The sequence below is a fragment of the Culicoides brevitarsis genome, chromosome 3 (assembly GCF_036172545.1).
Source record: "Culicoides brevitarsis isolate CSIRO-B50_1 chromosome 3, AGI_CSIRO_Cbre_v1, whole genome shotgun sequence".
NCBI classification, from domain to species: Eukaryota; Metazoa; Arthropoda; class Insecta; order Diptera; family Ceratopogonidae; genus Culicoides; species Culicoides brevitarsis.
The window spans coordinates 29,294,703-29,311,206 of record NC_087087.1 but is presented as its reverse complement, the minus strand read 5'-3'; positions in this window follow the sequence as shown (position 1 = coordinate 29,311,206).

Sequence of the window (16,504 nt, the reverse complement as noted above, 5' to 3'; positions counted from 1 at the left end):
GAGGTAAAAAAAATATAACAATCATTATTTTCGTATTTATTGAGAAAACCCGTAAACATCAACAACTTGTTATAAAGAAAAAAATTATGAACTTCAAACGATTCGAGGAAAGAATTTTCTCTTAAAATTTACCTTTAAATATGAATGAAAAAAAGTAAAGGGGTAGGATTTAAAAAATAAATAATATAAATATTAATGATGGTGAAGAAGAAAAAAGGAAAGGATTAATTTTTGATTTTTTTTTATTAATGGTTAGAAATTTCTTTGAGACATTTTTCATCACAGTCTGACATGTTTACCTGAGAACCTAAGCGATGCGGGATTAACATTTCGATTGAATTGTAATCAAAATATTTACCATGGAGAAGCATTATCTGTTATCAAAAACCAATCTCGTCCTCGGATTTAAAGAAAAAAAAAATAGATGGATCGAGGCAAAATATTATGAATAATCATAAAATAAAATAAAAATAATAGAAGAAGCTTACACTGTTATTACCATCCTAATCATATTTAAGGCAATTATGTACTTTTCCAGCACGTTGACAAAAAAAAACAGTCAAAAAGTCGTCTTGTGCGCATAATATAACAATAAAAGGAAAAGCTTAAACATATCACATAGACAATTTTTTCATATACTTCATATATATATAGAAACAGAAGGAGGAAAATTTTCCATGGTACGGTTTTGAGACGATTATCTGTGATTAGTAAGTGTTAAAATACGCGATTTAAAATAATATTTAATAAAAACACACACTTTCGACATTAAATTAAAATTAAACAGGCAAAAATTTGACGAAAACGAGAGTTACGCTTTTTTGTGATAAATATAGAATGAAAAGTCCCCTTGCGTCATAACAAATATAGTTTGGTTCATTCGGTGTCAATACAAATTCTATGAAGGTCTCTAGTTTTTTTTTTTAATCCAGCAATAATAAAAAAAGAATGATATAAAAAATTGTATATATATAATAAAATGGTTAAACTCATCCAGCTGGATAATTTTCCCAACGATTTTTTTGCTTCTGGTATTTTGTGTGTGTCTTTTTTTTGTTTGATGAGGAGAAGATGGAATGTGATTTTAGCTTTTTTTTACAACAAATTTAATTTAAGTTAACAAAGAGTTTTTTTTTTTTTGATGAAAAATAAAAAAAAATTATATGTTGAAGAATTGTTAACAAATAAAAAATTTAAGTTAATTTTATAAAAAAAGTATATATAATTATATTTTTAATTTAAATTTTTAATGGTAAAAAAATTAAAAATAAAAAATTGAATAATTAAATTATATAAATACAATTAAAATATATATCAAATTTTTTTTTAAATTTTTCCATCATTAATTTATTTATTTTATTAATTTTTTTATATAATTATTTTTAATTTTTAATAATTTAAATAACAAAATTATTTTTTTAAAGTTTTCTTAAATAAGTTATATAATTGTTTCTTTTTCGCTTAAAATAGTTTTAATTTTTTTTTTAATTTAAAAATTTAAATAAATATAACATTTAAAATGCTAATAAAAATGATTTAAATAAATTTATTAAAATACATAAGGAAATTCAATATTTAAAATTATAAAAATCAAATTCAAAATATCTTAAAAATATATTTTAAATTTTCTTGATTTATTAAAATAAAAAATTAAAATAAAAGATGTAATAAAATTTAAAATATTTTGAAATAATAAAAAAAATAATTTAAATTTCATTTTTTTATATTTAAAATATTTTTTTTTTTAAGATAATAAATAAACAAAAATTTAATTTTTAATGAAAAAAAATATATAGTAAACATTAAATTATTTTCATTAAATATTAAATAAAAATTAAATTAAAAATAAAGTTAAAAATAAAATTAAATTTCTAAAGCAATGAAATAAATGATTTTGGAAGATAAAATTTAAAAAAATTTTTGAAAAATATTTTAAATATTATTTCAGAAAATAAAAATATAAAAAAAAATAATTTAAATTTTATTTATTTTTTTTTTATATTTAAAATATTTTATGAACTTGTTTTTCATTTTTTTTTAAGTAAAATAATAAAAAAGCAAAAATTAATTTTTAAAGAAAAAAATATGGTAAATTTTAAATTATTTTCAATTTGAAAAATTTAAATTTAATAAATTTAATTTCTAAAGCTATGAAATAAATAAATTTATAAACTAAAATTCAAAATAATTTATTAAAAATATTTTAAATGTAAGTATATTAAAAAATACCCAAAATATAAAATAAAAATATTAATTAAATAAAAAAAAAATAATTTTTAAAATTTAATAATAATATTAATTTTTGTTCCTACAAAAATATATTTAAATTTTTTAATCATTAAATTGATTTGTAAATAACAAAAAAAAATCTTTCTGTTAGTTAATTTGATTTTTAAATCTTCAAAAATTAACGTTCCTGCCATTAAAACTAAAAATCACTGTGAAAAAAATATCACCCTTGCATTCGTTGACATACTTGATGACATGAAGTTGACAATAAAACAGTTTTTAGCCATTTTGATTCAAGTCCCCTCGTCTTGACTCGCTCGAATCCAATAAAACTTCACATGCATCGCATTTTACAAACGAAAAATTTGTTAAAGTAATTATAATTGAATTAAATATCATCGCAGTAATTCCCATTTTATTCGTTTTAAAGCATCGTGTACGTCAATTTTTGCCTTTTTTTATGATATTAGCATGATTATCCTCTGTGTATGTGTAATATTATTATTGCCCACGACTAGAAACGAGACGAGAGAGAGATAGATTACCGTCACGTGTGCGCCTGCTATGAATTTTAATTGTGAGTCAGTTAAGTCATTTGCTGAGCAAATCCTTTACGCAAATAAAGATTTTATTGTAAGTCGATGACGATAATGATGTTGGATGCTCATTTAACGACGCAACATAAACAATTTGTGAGTTTTTAAGTGAATTACGTTCAAGATGTGGCTCTGAAGATGAATGAGAGTGCGGATTAACGAGCGATTTTGTGCATTTTTTGTGTCCAAAGGGATGATTCAAATCCGTACCGTAGCACATTCTGTGGTTAGTTTATCCCGATTATCATTAGTTTGACACTATTTTTGTTTATCTAAACTATTAAAATTGAGGCAGGTCAGAATTCGCAGTGCAAAACAGGAGGCAAAAACTTACCTGCGTGACCAATTGACCTGACGAGCCATTGTCCCGAAGTGTCTCGAGTGTTGTTTATTTAAGATATTTATTACCGAGAATTTTGCCTTCTTTAGAGTTTTGCACAAAAACAAAAACTTATTAAGATTATCCCCTGTTGTCGCAATTGTTCTAGTTTTTCTAATTATCTCCATTTTTCTCTATCTTCTTTTTTGGCAACAAATGTCCTTTTTTCCATTTTTTTCTTTAAAATTAAAAAAAAACTCATTAGAATATGATTTCCGGTCAATTTGTCACACATCATGTCAATTTTGGTCGTCGTCGTCGTCGTTGATTAAGATCACACCTCGTTCTGGCAGCAAGACGTCTATTTCCTCGTGAAGAGTGACAGGTCAAGCAAGACATAGACGAGCTGATGGCAGGCGTAGCGTAAATGACTGCATTTAAAATTAAAAATATTTTTTTAATCGTTTTATCATCAAAAAATTATGTGATTCAACTTTACCTGTCCATTCCATCTAAATGCGTGTGTGGTGTTTTCTATTAAAAAAAAAATAATAAAAAAGTGAGTAAGACATCGAGTAAAAAAAATGTGATTGACAGCAAGTTGTTTTCGAATCAGATGACATTTAATTTAAAAAAAGTCGTCTATTGTTGCTCTATAAAAGGCGAAATTCCAGAGAAATTTAATCATCGAGAAATGTTAGAAAAGTTGATAGAAAAAAAAATTAATAAATAAATTTAAAATTAAAATAAAAAAAATGTGAAAAGAATGAAAATTAATAATTACTGATAAAATTTTAATTATTTAATTTTTAATTAATTTTAAATTTAATTTTGTCTTCAAATTATTTATTTTAATTTCTTAAAATAAATTTGAATTTTTTAATTTATTTAAATATTTTTTTTTTTTAAATTTGAATTATTTTAAATTTAATTTAATTTTTTAATTATTTAATTTAATTTCTTAACTTATTATATTTTAATTACTTTTATACAAAATTTTTAATTTTTTAAATTAATTTTAAATCAATTTATAAATTTTTATTTTTTTAAATGTTTTTTTTTAATTATTTAATTTGTTTCTTTAATTAATTTTTTTTAATTATTTTTTTCTATTTTTTTTATTTAATAAATAATTAAATAATTTTAAATCAATTTAAATTTATTTAAATTTAAATTTTTATTTTAGTTTTTTAATTAATTATTTTTTAATTACCAAATTTATTTTTTAATTTAATTTTATTTAAACTAATTTTTATTTTAATTTTTTACTTATTAAATGTAAATTATTTATTTATTATATTTTTTTTGTTTTATACATTTTTATAAAGTATTTTTTTAAATATTTATTTTTCAATTAATTTAATTTATTTCTTTAATTAATTATTTTTTTAAATTTTCAACAAAATTAATATTGAATAATTATATATTTTTTATCAATTATTTTATTTTTTATCATAAAATTTTAAAAATAATTTTTAATTAATTTTTATATTTATAAAAATTTGAAAATTTTTAAAATATTTTTTTTTTTATTAAAAGAAAAATTAAAATCATAAAATTTGTTGAAACTAAATGAGTTAAACGAAAATTAAACAACTTTATTAAAAAGCATATAAAAATAACAGAATGTCTCTTCTCATGTGACAACGAATTTTATCTTATCAAAAATTTTCTCTGTACTGAATTTTGCTTCTCTTATTTCAATTTTAAAATCAATTTCTAAAATTAAAAAAAAATTATTAAAAATTGTCATATTTCAATACATTTCACGTCACGACTCGTTAAATCCCGTTCGATCGAAACACAAATATTTAACCGGAAATTCCTTAGACACCATCGAAATTTACTATCAAATCCCGCTTCCATTCAATCCGTTGTTTAATTCATTTTTTCATTTCATTTTTCATATTCATTCGAGTCATATTTTGTATTTATTGAACTTTTTATTCTGTGGTTTTTTTTATTATTACTTTTTTTATTTGTTATCCGCTTGGACCGTCTCTAATTCATTGATCTTCTCCCGAAACGTAATTTTTTTTCTATCAATGCGTTTCTTCCTAAACGAGAGACGACATAATAGAGAAAAGGTTTGATTTTTTTTCGGTAGTAAAGGAGGTTTGTTTGACAAATTGTTAAATAAATAAAATTAATAAAAAAGTTTTTTTCAAATCGGAATTTATTGTCATTATTATCAGTATTGTGATTGTCTTGTCATGGATTTTTTTACTCTCTGTTGAAATATTTTTTAGAAGAAGATAGAAAAAAATAATTCGAAAGAATTTTTAAAAAATATTTTCCGTGCCGAGAGTTTTCGTTTAAAAAATTGATATATTTATTAATCGAAGTCCGGATTCTGATCTGAAATTACTTTATATTATTATTATTTTATGATGGTGATGATGATTGTTATTGAAGGTAAAACGCGTAGTCCAGGCATACCTACATGATGATAAAAAAATAAAACGATGTTATAAAATATATTTTTATTTATCGAATGAGCGTTAATGGACTTTGGAGTTCAATTTGTACAGTGATTCATATTTTGTCGTTTTTTCAACTTTAAATGAACAAAATTAAATAAATAAAAAAATCATTAGTTGTTTAAAAAATTCTAAAAAGCGCATTTTGGTTAAACCACGTGATCATTTAAATAAAAAAAAAATAAACCACGTGGTTCTTTTAATTGAAAGATCTTCTGATCACGAGGTGATCTTAAAGATCAAAGAAGTCACGTGGTTGAAAAGATCTTAAGATCATAGAAGTCACGTGGTTGAAAAGATCTCAAGATCAATTTAATCACGTGGCATACTTAACTTCAAGATCATTTAACCACGTGAATTTTTTATATTGAGATCTTTTCAACCACGTGACTTTTTTAATTTTGAGATTTTTTCAATCACGTGATTTTTTTAATCTTATGATCATTTGAACCACGTGACTTTTTCAATCTTAAGATCTTTTTAACCACGTGACTTCTTTAATTTAAAGATCTTTTCAACCACGTGGCTTCTTTGATCTTAAGATCTTTTCAACCACGTGACTTCTTCAAGCTTGAGATCTTTTTAACCACATGACTTCTTTAACTTCGAGATCTATTTAACCACGTGACCAAATCAGACAGACACTTCAAAAAATACATTTTCGCGCGAAAATTTAAATGCACTGAAAAAAATTTCTTATAAAAAATAAAATAAAGGCTTCTGCCCAATCACCTCATCATACCGTTGACGATGCATTCGATCCGCGCACATAAACAACAAAATGTATTCTAAATTAAAAACTATTAAAGTTTATGTTTATTTATTAGAATATTAAGAGAACGTGCCAAATTTAAATAATTTATGCAAAGTAGATGGAATACCAAGCTTAATTTTTTTGATTTGATATATTTATACATATATTAAAAGAAAAGATTTCGAGTCGTCTGATGTCTGCAGAATCTTTCTTTCTCTCTTTTAACATTTTTATTTTATTTTTTTTTTGTTGAAACAGTCAAAGAAATGAATGTCGCCGCCGTACATTTTAGGTGTGTTTATTAGACTTTTTAATCATTCACAAATAAAAAAAAACAAGAAGTAAATAAAAGAAGAAGCAAAAAAAACCACAAATCGTGCCACAAACACAACATTTTTCGCTAGAAATGTAAAAAAAACAAATTAGATAAAAAAATTTTAATAAATATTTGCAAGATAGATAAAATATTTGAGATTGGTGGCATGCGGGACATGACGAAAGTACGCCAAATTTATGACATGATACAATAAAAAAGCTTTAAAAATGTTTTCTCGGCGCGTTCTTTCTTTTAGTTTTTTTTTGTTGAATGTGTGTGATATCGAAATGATAGAATAATAAATTATCTATAATATTAAAGTTATTATTATTGTTCAAACGGTGTTTGTGTTTGTCCATTTAGCTTAGACGAAGGAATTTTTCGGGTGTCATAAAATAATATTTTAATAAAATCGATCGAAAATGAATTTGGAGTAAAAAGTTTTTTGTCTTTTATTGGTTATTTTTATTGAGATTAAACATTAAAAAAATTAAATTTTTAAATAATTCTATACAAAAATGTTTGTTAAATTAAAAATTAAGAAAAAAATTAAATTTTAATTTTTGAAGCTTTGTTAAGCTTAAATTTACGATAATAATAAAAATAATTTGCTAATTTAATATTTTTTTTAATTTTTTTTTATTATTTTAAAATTAAGTTACTTTAAATTAATCAAATTTAATAATAATATTTTTAAATTTATTATTTAATTATTTTATTTATTATTATTTAATTTAATTATTTAATTAATTATTAATTTATTATTTAAAAAAAAATAAAATTTATTTTTGCAAAAAAACATTTTAATATAAATGTATATAAATATAAATTTTATTTTATTAAAAAAAATATTATTTATTTAATTTAAATTTAATTAAAAATTAAATTAATTAATTTAATTTAAATATTAAAAAAATTTTAATATAATTTTTTTTATTTAATTTTTTTTTCATTAGTGCCAAATTCTGACAGAAAAGTAATTCACAATGATTTTTTTTTAAATTAAATTTTGAAAAATAATTTTTGAATTTCTTTAAATATTATGAATTATAATAAAATCCAAATAATTTTTAATACAAAAAATTAAAAAATGTAATTAAGCTTGAAATTTTAAATTTCGTATTGTTTTTAAATTTATTTTTTTTAAATCATAATAATTTTTTTTAATTAAAAATAACCTTAACTCAAAAATTAAATTAATTAAAAAATTAGCTTAAAAATGTTAAAAAATCCAAAAAATAAACATTAAATATTAAAAAATTAAAAAATGTTTCAAAATATATAAAAATCGTTTAAAAATCAAAATTAATTTAAAAATTAAACATTTAATTTAAATAAAAAAATTTTTCATCGATCAGTAGAGAAAAAAATTATAAAATGTTTTAATTAAATAACCAAAAATTAATAGAAAATAATTATTTTTATTATTTCTAAAATTTTTTAAAATTTTTGTAAATTTTTTTCATAAAATTAATTATTTTTTAAAACTTTAGTCAACAAATATTTAAACAAAAAAAAAATAATTATTCTCCGTAACACCTTTTCCCATAATAATTTATTGCCAACAATAATTGACCAAATATAATGAGAAAACCAGCAAACGGGAGAGAGTATGAGGTGCTAAACAATCGTTTAAATATTTACCTTTCTAGCACATAAATTTTCTCAACTGTGTCACAATCCGCCGCCGAACGCACAAACAAACAATAAACATTTAAAATATCCTCGCCTTATTAAAGTAATTTATTATAATTTATTTCCCTTTTTAAGAATTTTAAACACCTGTACCGACTTCTGTTAATAAATTTAAACCCAAATAATAGAAAACGCATCTCGTAATTGCTCAAAAAATTGATGAATGACTTTTCTTTGCTCATGCGATAAACTTCTGATAATCCATTAATTAGGCTTACCGAAAGGAGGTCAGCAAGTTGTAAGTTTTCCGCAAAAAAAAAAATTTCTTCGTCAATTTATCTACAATTTAAACGCTTCAATTACTGTCCATTTATATTATTTAGTAAGCAAGAAATAAGCTTTATTATTATTTTTTTTTATGTTTACGCTCGACGTAGAAGTGAATGTGGAATATTTGGAAATATGATTAGTATTAACCTCGTACGGCGATGGTAAAAAAAACTACCGAATTGTTTGGCATTTAAGACTTACAATTAAGCCTATTGTGAGGAAAAAAGGATTTTTAGATTATTTCAAACAACCGAGTGTGTGCGTCGAAGCACATCTAGATAAGAAAGCGTTTTAAGTGTGTGAACAGGTACAAATACGCAAAACAATATTGAAACAAGAGAATTAATGAAAAAAAAAGTGTTGAATAAAAGTACTTTTAAACCCTTTTATTCTGTGTGCGCTTATCGAAGGCTTAACTGTTCGCTTTTATTTACTACACGAGCACGATGAATAGCAATGAAGACGGACACAGTGTTAAATATCCCACTTGGGAATGTAGGTAAATCGCAATAATTAGCGATTAATTGCTGTCGAAGTTCAGAATCTCTCAATTAGAAATTTTTTTCACTGCAAAAAAAAAATAAATAAATAAATATTTCAAAAAAAAAAAAAAAAAAAATTAGAAAAAATATTGACAAAGGTATCATTCACACAAGATTAACAGTTGCTAATTCCCTTTGAATAGTGTGAATGGGTCTCCTTTTATTGTTTGTCAAAACATGGGTGTATTTTTTCTTATTTTTCAATTATTATTTTTGTACATAAAGCGTTGTTGTTGTCATCGTTATGTAGTTTTTGTGAAAATAGTAACTGAAATATATCCATTTAATTATTGAATTTATTTTTTTTTGTTGTCGGGATATTTCTAATCATATTGCAAGTATTCAATAAACAAGATTTTTATTTTATTTTTAGATGTTTCTCTTGATTTTTTTTTTTTGCAAGAGAGAAATTGCATTTGAAGGATTTAATTTTTTATTTGTCTAAATATTTTTTGATGTTTATTTTTTTAATTTTAAAAAATTATATTTTAAAAATATTTATTTATTAATATTATATAAAAATAAAAATTTATATTATATAAATATTTAAAAAAAAATTTAAAAAAAATTAAAAAATTTTAAAAATTTAAAAATTTAATTTATATAAATTTTAATTTTTTTTAACTTAATTTTTTGAAATTTATTAAAAAAATGTAAAAAAAAAATTAAAGAATGAATAATGTCTGTAAAATATTAGAAAAATTGTTAAAAAAAATAAATTTACTGAAATTCGTTCAAAAACTTCTTAAAAAGTTATTTGAATATTTAAAAAAAATAATTTTTAAAAATTATTAATTTTTTTTTAAATATTTTTAAAATAGTTTGGTCAGAATTATTTATTTAGGTATTAGATTTTTTTTTTATTTATTTATTTAAAAAAAATCTAATATTAACTTTATTAAAATTTTTTTGAAATTATTTATTTTCTTTAAATTTTTATTATTTTCTAATTTAATTAAATTTTTAAAAAATTCCTAAATTCTATATAATTTTTAAATTTAAAAAATATTTTTTAATTAATAATAATAATTTTTAATATAATTATTAATTTATATTATTATTAATTAAAAATTATACAATATTTTAAATATAAATTATTATTTTTTTAAATATTTATTTACTTTAAAAACTTAAACCTTTTAATTAAAAATTTTTTAATTTTTAATTATTTTTATAATTTTATTTTATTTTTTTATTAAATGTTTTAAAATTATGTTAATTTAATAATTTTAAAATTTTTATAGAAAAAAACGAAATTCTGTAAAAATTATTTTTTTTTTTGTTAAAATAAAAATAAAAAAATTAAAAAATAAAAAATAAAAAAATTAAAAAAATAATAAATAAATAAAATTACTATGATTTAATTGAAAAAAATTTTTTTATAAAAAAAATCAATGAAATTTAAAAAAAAAATATTTTGACACAAATAGATTTTTCAAAATTGCATCTTCAGCTAATTCGAATTTTTTTTTGTAAATATTTTTTCAGAATCCTTTTGAATTGAACATTAAATAGAATGTAAGGTTAATTTATTTTTTTTCTCTTCTTAACAAATCAAACAATCACACACAAAGATGTCAACACAAAAGAAAACGAGAAGAAAACTTGCATCATCCCTGAAACGACGCATGAGAGAATGTCAAGCACGTCATAAAACTGTCATCACGATTGCTGACATTTTCTTTTAGTCTCATAAAACGAACAAATACCCATCATATTTGTTTAAAAACATGTCAATGCGAGCAAAAACACGACAAAGCCCCTAAAATGTGCCAGAACGAGAAAGAGAGAAGGACCCAACAATTTTGATACTTTTATAACAATATGTGATAAAAACCGTGATGAATATTTATTTTTACTTTTTTTTTTTTGAAAATCCACCCTCTTTTGACTGACTGGGTGCTGCTGACAAATACAATAAAAAAGGATTTTTTGTGTTGTTGATGGAAAATGAATGAATTGAAAGTAATATTATTGTGTCTACCCTTTTTTGTTGCTGTTCCGATGATTCCGAGTGAGTGTGTTTGTTTTTTTTTCCTGCAATTGTTACAAAAGTTTTCCGAGAGCGAGAGACAAGCTAGAGAGTTGTTAATGCATACATAAATCGCGTGCGAATGAACACCTGGATATCATGTCGACTTACAATTCAATGCTCGACAACTCGAATGATATTTCTGACTCGAATTTGATGTTTTGTTTGTCGCATTTTCGTTTTAGGAAATTTTTAAACTCGATGAATGGACAGAAAATTATGAATGAATGAACTTTCTCTGATAATTTATGATTATTTTGTGACCTAACTTGTCATTTGACTGACCTTTTAGTTGAGTGCGATGTCGCCGATTTTTGATATTTTTATCAATTTTCGCTAATTTTTATTCATAGAAGCTGCTTACTTAGTCAAAAGTCGTTTAAAATTGATTTTTTTTTGGCATTTATGATTTTTTTCATTTTATTTTTTTTTTGTCTGTCTGGAATTTTTAAAAAATAAATTAATTAATATTTTAAAAAAAATTTAAATAAATTTTCCGTAAACATTAGTATTAAAAACTTTTCTCCATGAAACATATGCTCGGAAAATAGTTTTTGCGAAAAATGGTAAAAACAAATCTTGTATGGCAATATCAATATAAAAATGGTAATAAGAGGATTTCGGTCGAAATTTTTTTTGTTCATTTTTTTTCGCGATAAACACTCCTTGAGTCATAAGAATCACTTTTCTCCATGAAAATATGCTCGGAAACGCATAATATTGCGAAAACAAATTAAAAAATAAATATAAAAAATTTAAAAATAAATTAGTTAAGGTATTAAAAAAAAATAAATTTAAAATTATTTTTTTTAATTTTAATTATTTTAAAAATTTTTAAATATTTAAAAAACGAAAAAAATAAAAAAAATATTAAAATAAAAATTAAAAAATGCAAAATAATTTAAAATTTATTGAAATATATTTTTTTTTAAATTAAATTATTTAATTAAAAATTATTAATTTTAATTATTAATCAATTAATTTTTTAAAATTTAAATGAAATAAAATTTAATCAATTTATTTTAAAATAATAATTATTCATTATTTTTCATTTATTTAAATAATTTTCTTTAAAATAAAAATTAAAAAAAATAATTAAAATTTAATAAATTAATTAATTAAATAAATAAAAATTAAAAAAAAAAAAATAAATTTTAAATTATTTTGTGAAATTTTAATTATTTTAATAAATAAAAAAAAATAGTAAAATAAAATACCACAAAATAATTTAAAATTTATTTAAAATATATTTTTTTGAATTAAATTATTTATTTAATTAAAAATTATTAATAATTATTTTTTTAAAATTTAAATGAAATCATGAAATGAAATTTAATCAAATTATTTTAAAATAATAATTATTCATTATTTTTCATTGATTTAAATATTTTTTTTAAATAACAATTAAAAAAATAATTAAAATTTAATAAATTAATTAAAAAAAATAAATTAAAAAATTTTATACCAAAATTTAAAAATAATAAAATTAAAAATTTTAAATTATTTAAAAAAAATTAAAAAAAACACTTTTGTCAAAAAAATATTTTGCCTTAACGAATACTTTTAAAATAATAAAAAAAAATTATACACATGATATTTCCATAATATTCTGCTATAAATTATTGGAATATTAGAAAGAAAGAGAGAAAAATATTAATAAAAATATTTTACGTGCTAGGCTAGATTTGAAGCACATTTTTTCGTATCATCACATGTAAATAAAAAGTATTAAAAGTGGCAGTAGGAATAATTTGAAAAAGCATAAGCTCTAAAATAAAAAAAAATAATAATAAAAAGAATAAAAAATTTTATACAATTTCGGGTCTAATAACAATAAATTATAGACTTAAAGCACAAACGCCATCCAATGCTGTGTTTTGTATCTCTCACATGTATGTTGCGCGCGTTAAGAAGGCAAAAGGCAACATTTTAACTTTTTGTGTGGTTTTAATATATTTTTTTTTTCTTTCATTTCATATGCAACTCACAGCATCGTCGTCGTCGTCGTCGTAAAAACGGTAGCAGTCTTCGTTGGCATGGTAAATTATTTATGGTAATATGCTACTGACTGGTCACCAATTTTGTTTTTAAAGCTCTTTGATTATGTTGACCATGCATTTGCTTTGTGTTTCTCCAAATGTTCAAACAACAAAAAAAATATTTTTGGACAGAAATATTTATTTTTGATGTTTTTTGATGTCGAGCCGATTGTCCGAGCTTTGTCAAGATTTTTTTTTCGTTTTTTTTAATTAAAATGCTAAAAGGGTTCTGAAAAGCTGACATTTTGTTAAAAGGTTTTTTTTTTCTTTCAAGCAATTTTTGTTTGCAAAAAAAAATTTTATTGGAATTTCCTTGTGAAAGTAATTTTTCGTTGATTTTTCACAAGCACGACTTGTTCATGTTCAGTTCATTGAATTATCAACACTTCAGTTTGTTGCAAAAAAAAAAGATGCCGCAAAGTGTTGCTCTAAATTGCCATATACACTCAACATTTCCGCCTCATCAACTACGATCAACTTCAAAAATGCAAAGAAAGGTAAACAATAAAAAATTATCAATCAATAATATCTCTCGGTTTGCGTGTGTGCAGGAGTCTCGTTAAATTACCATCAAAACATGTGAAAAGGAAGATGATGTGAATGCCGAGAGAAAAATCAACCAATTTACTTTGAAGAAAAAAAAATTAATTGTTCTCCGGAAAAAAATGTTCTTTGTTGCATTTCCTTGTTGTCGAAGATTACATTATTACGACCTTAGTTTATGAAAGGCGAGTGAGTTCAAAAAATAATTTGTTTATACTAAATGTTGGTAAAAAAAATATATATTCGTACAATTTTATTGTTAATGTTGCTTTTTCATAGAGTTTCTATGTATTTTATTTAAAATAGGGTGTCCTTAATTTTTTTCATTTTTTTATTTTTTAAAATTTTTAAGTTACATATGTTGAAAAAAAAATATTTATAAAAAAATTAATTTTAACTTCGAAATTTCTTCTTAATTTAAATAAAATATATGAAAAAATTAAAAAAAAATATTTTATTTAAAAATCAAATTTTTATTTATCAAATTTGTTTTAAAAAAATATTCTACAAAAAAATTTGTCAAAAAATAAAAATGAAATTTTAATTATTATAATTTAATAAAAAATAAAGAAAAATTTTATTAGGTTTAAAAAAAAATAAAATAAATAAATAAAATAAAATAAAAAAATAAATTATAAAAAAATTTTAATTTTTTTTTTAATTAAATTTATTTTTTTTTTGCATAATTTTTATTTTAGTTGTTATAATTTCATGAACATTTTCATGTTTATAAATAAATAAAAATTTAAAAAAAATAAATAAAATTAATAAAATATTGGATTGGAAAAATATTAAATAAAATTGAAGTAAAATTATTAAAATTTGAAAAAAAAAAATAAAATTTATTTAATATAAAAAATAAAAAAATAAAGAATTTTTCAAAAAATAAGGAATATATTCATAAACTATGACGAACTTTATTCTACTAATCATTGAATATTTTTTTTTAAATTTTTAAAATTTTATCGAAAATTAATTATCTTTAATAAATTGAGCGAAAATAAAAAAATATAAAATATATAATAAAAAAATTAAAAATTTAAATTTATTAAATTAAATTAAATTTAAAATAAAATTATGAAATTTTAAAAATTTTAATAAATTAATTTAAAAAATTACTTTTAGAAAAATCAATTTAATTTAAGTTAAAATAAAATAAAAATCTGTCCATCCTATACCAAAATTTAAAATCATTCCATTACATTATATCACACACATTCGTTTTGAAACATTTTAGGAACCCAGCAAAAAAAAAACTCAAACAATTGTCTATTTTTTCTTCTTCTCTTCAAGTATGCACAGTTCAGTGAATTTATTATAAATTTTGTAATTGTTGTCAGTTAAAAGCTTTCAATTATTTTGTACTGAGAATTTTTTTTTATTTTTCTTTCATCGCACAAATTGATGTCGATGTAACGAGGCAAAGTTAAGTGCGTACAGTGATATGGGCCAAATGTGTGGGTACATTAGGCAGGTGATATAACGTAATATTCTTTTTTTTTTTGCTTCAATTCATCATTATAAAGGAATTACTTTGCTTGAATGACGGGAATTTATTTTGATGTTGCCTCGACGTTCACATGAAAAAAAAAATAAAGAGACAGAATTGTGGAAAAATGTTTTCCCTTGAGGAAGCCGCACAAAAGCCGAGAGAAAATGCTTTATTTTTATACAATTTCCCGATGTTTCGAATAACATCACAAGCAGTGTGGGGCTTCTCTCGGTTTGCGACACATAACGAGACCGCGGCATCGCATGTGACATGTTAACGTTTCGTCAAAAGTCATTACAAAGGATTCCAATCGAACAAAAAAAAACTATCTAACTAGTACATAGTCAATCGATATTTTTTGTAATTTGATATTTTTCGTGAAAAAATTTTCCATTAAACGAATTTTCTGCAAAAAAAATTTTTTTTGATGAAAAAAAGGAAAATTTAATTAATAAATAATGAACCACTCGCCATCGTCTCTATTCATGCGCCACATTTTTGCTTAACATTCACTCTGTGTAGCCAAAATTAAATATTTAACGAGAATTAAGTTTGTCTGTGGCTCGTTTTTGATCGAAACAACGAAAAAAAAGTTCTATGATGTAAATAATTTTCAAACGCGAACGTACGCGAGAGATATTCCTCTCGCTCACTCGCTGACTGAAAATGATAACATTATTGGCTGTATTATTTCAACATGGATGAAACGATGAAGGGGAGTGGCTATTGCGAGTCGAGGGAGGGGCAAGAGTCAATTAAATAATAAAAGAATGAGAAAAATATATTTTGAAGAAAGAGATGAAAAAATAAAAAATATCGTTAGTAAGAAGAGATTTTTTTTTATAAATTATTAAAATTACATTTTTCTTCAGTTTTGTTAATTTTTAATGTTTTTAAAAGGAAAAAAAAATAAAAAGTTGAAATTATCGGAAATTTTTAATAAAAAACCAGTCGTTTCCATGTAATAAAATTGCCTTACCTGCTGATTCAATAAAAATTTAATGAATGGGTATTCAGTACATGAACCATTAAATGGTTCAAGTTTTGGATAAAATTTGAATATTTTGAGAAAGAAAGAACCGTTACATGAGTTTTTCATGTTGGGCTCGTTAGACAACTTTCATTGAAGAGAATCCGCTTAATTCATAAAATTATAAAAATGTTAAGTTAAAGTTTAAAGTTAAAGTTTAAAGTTAA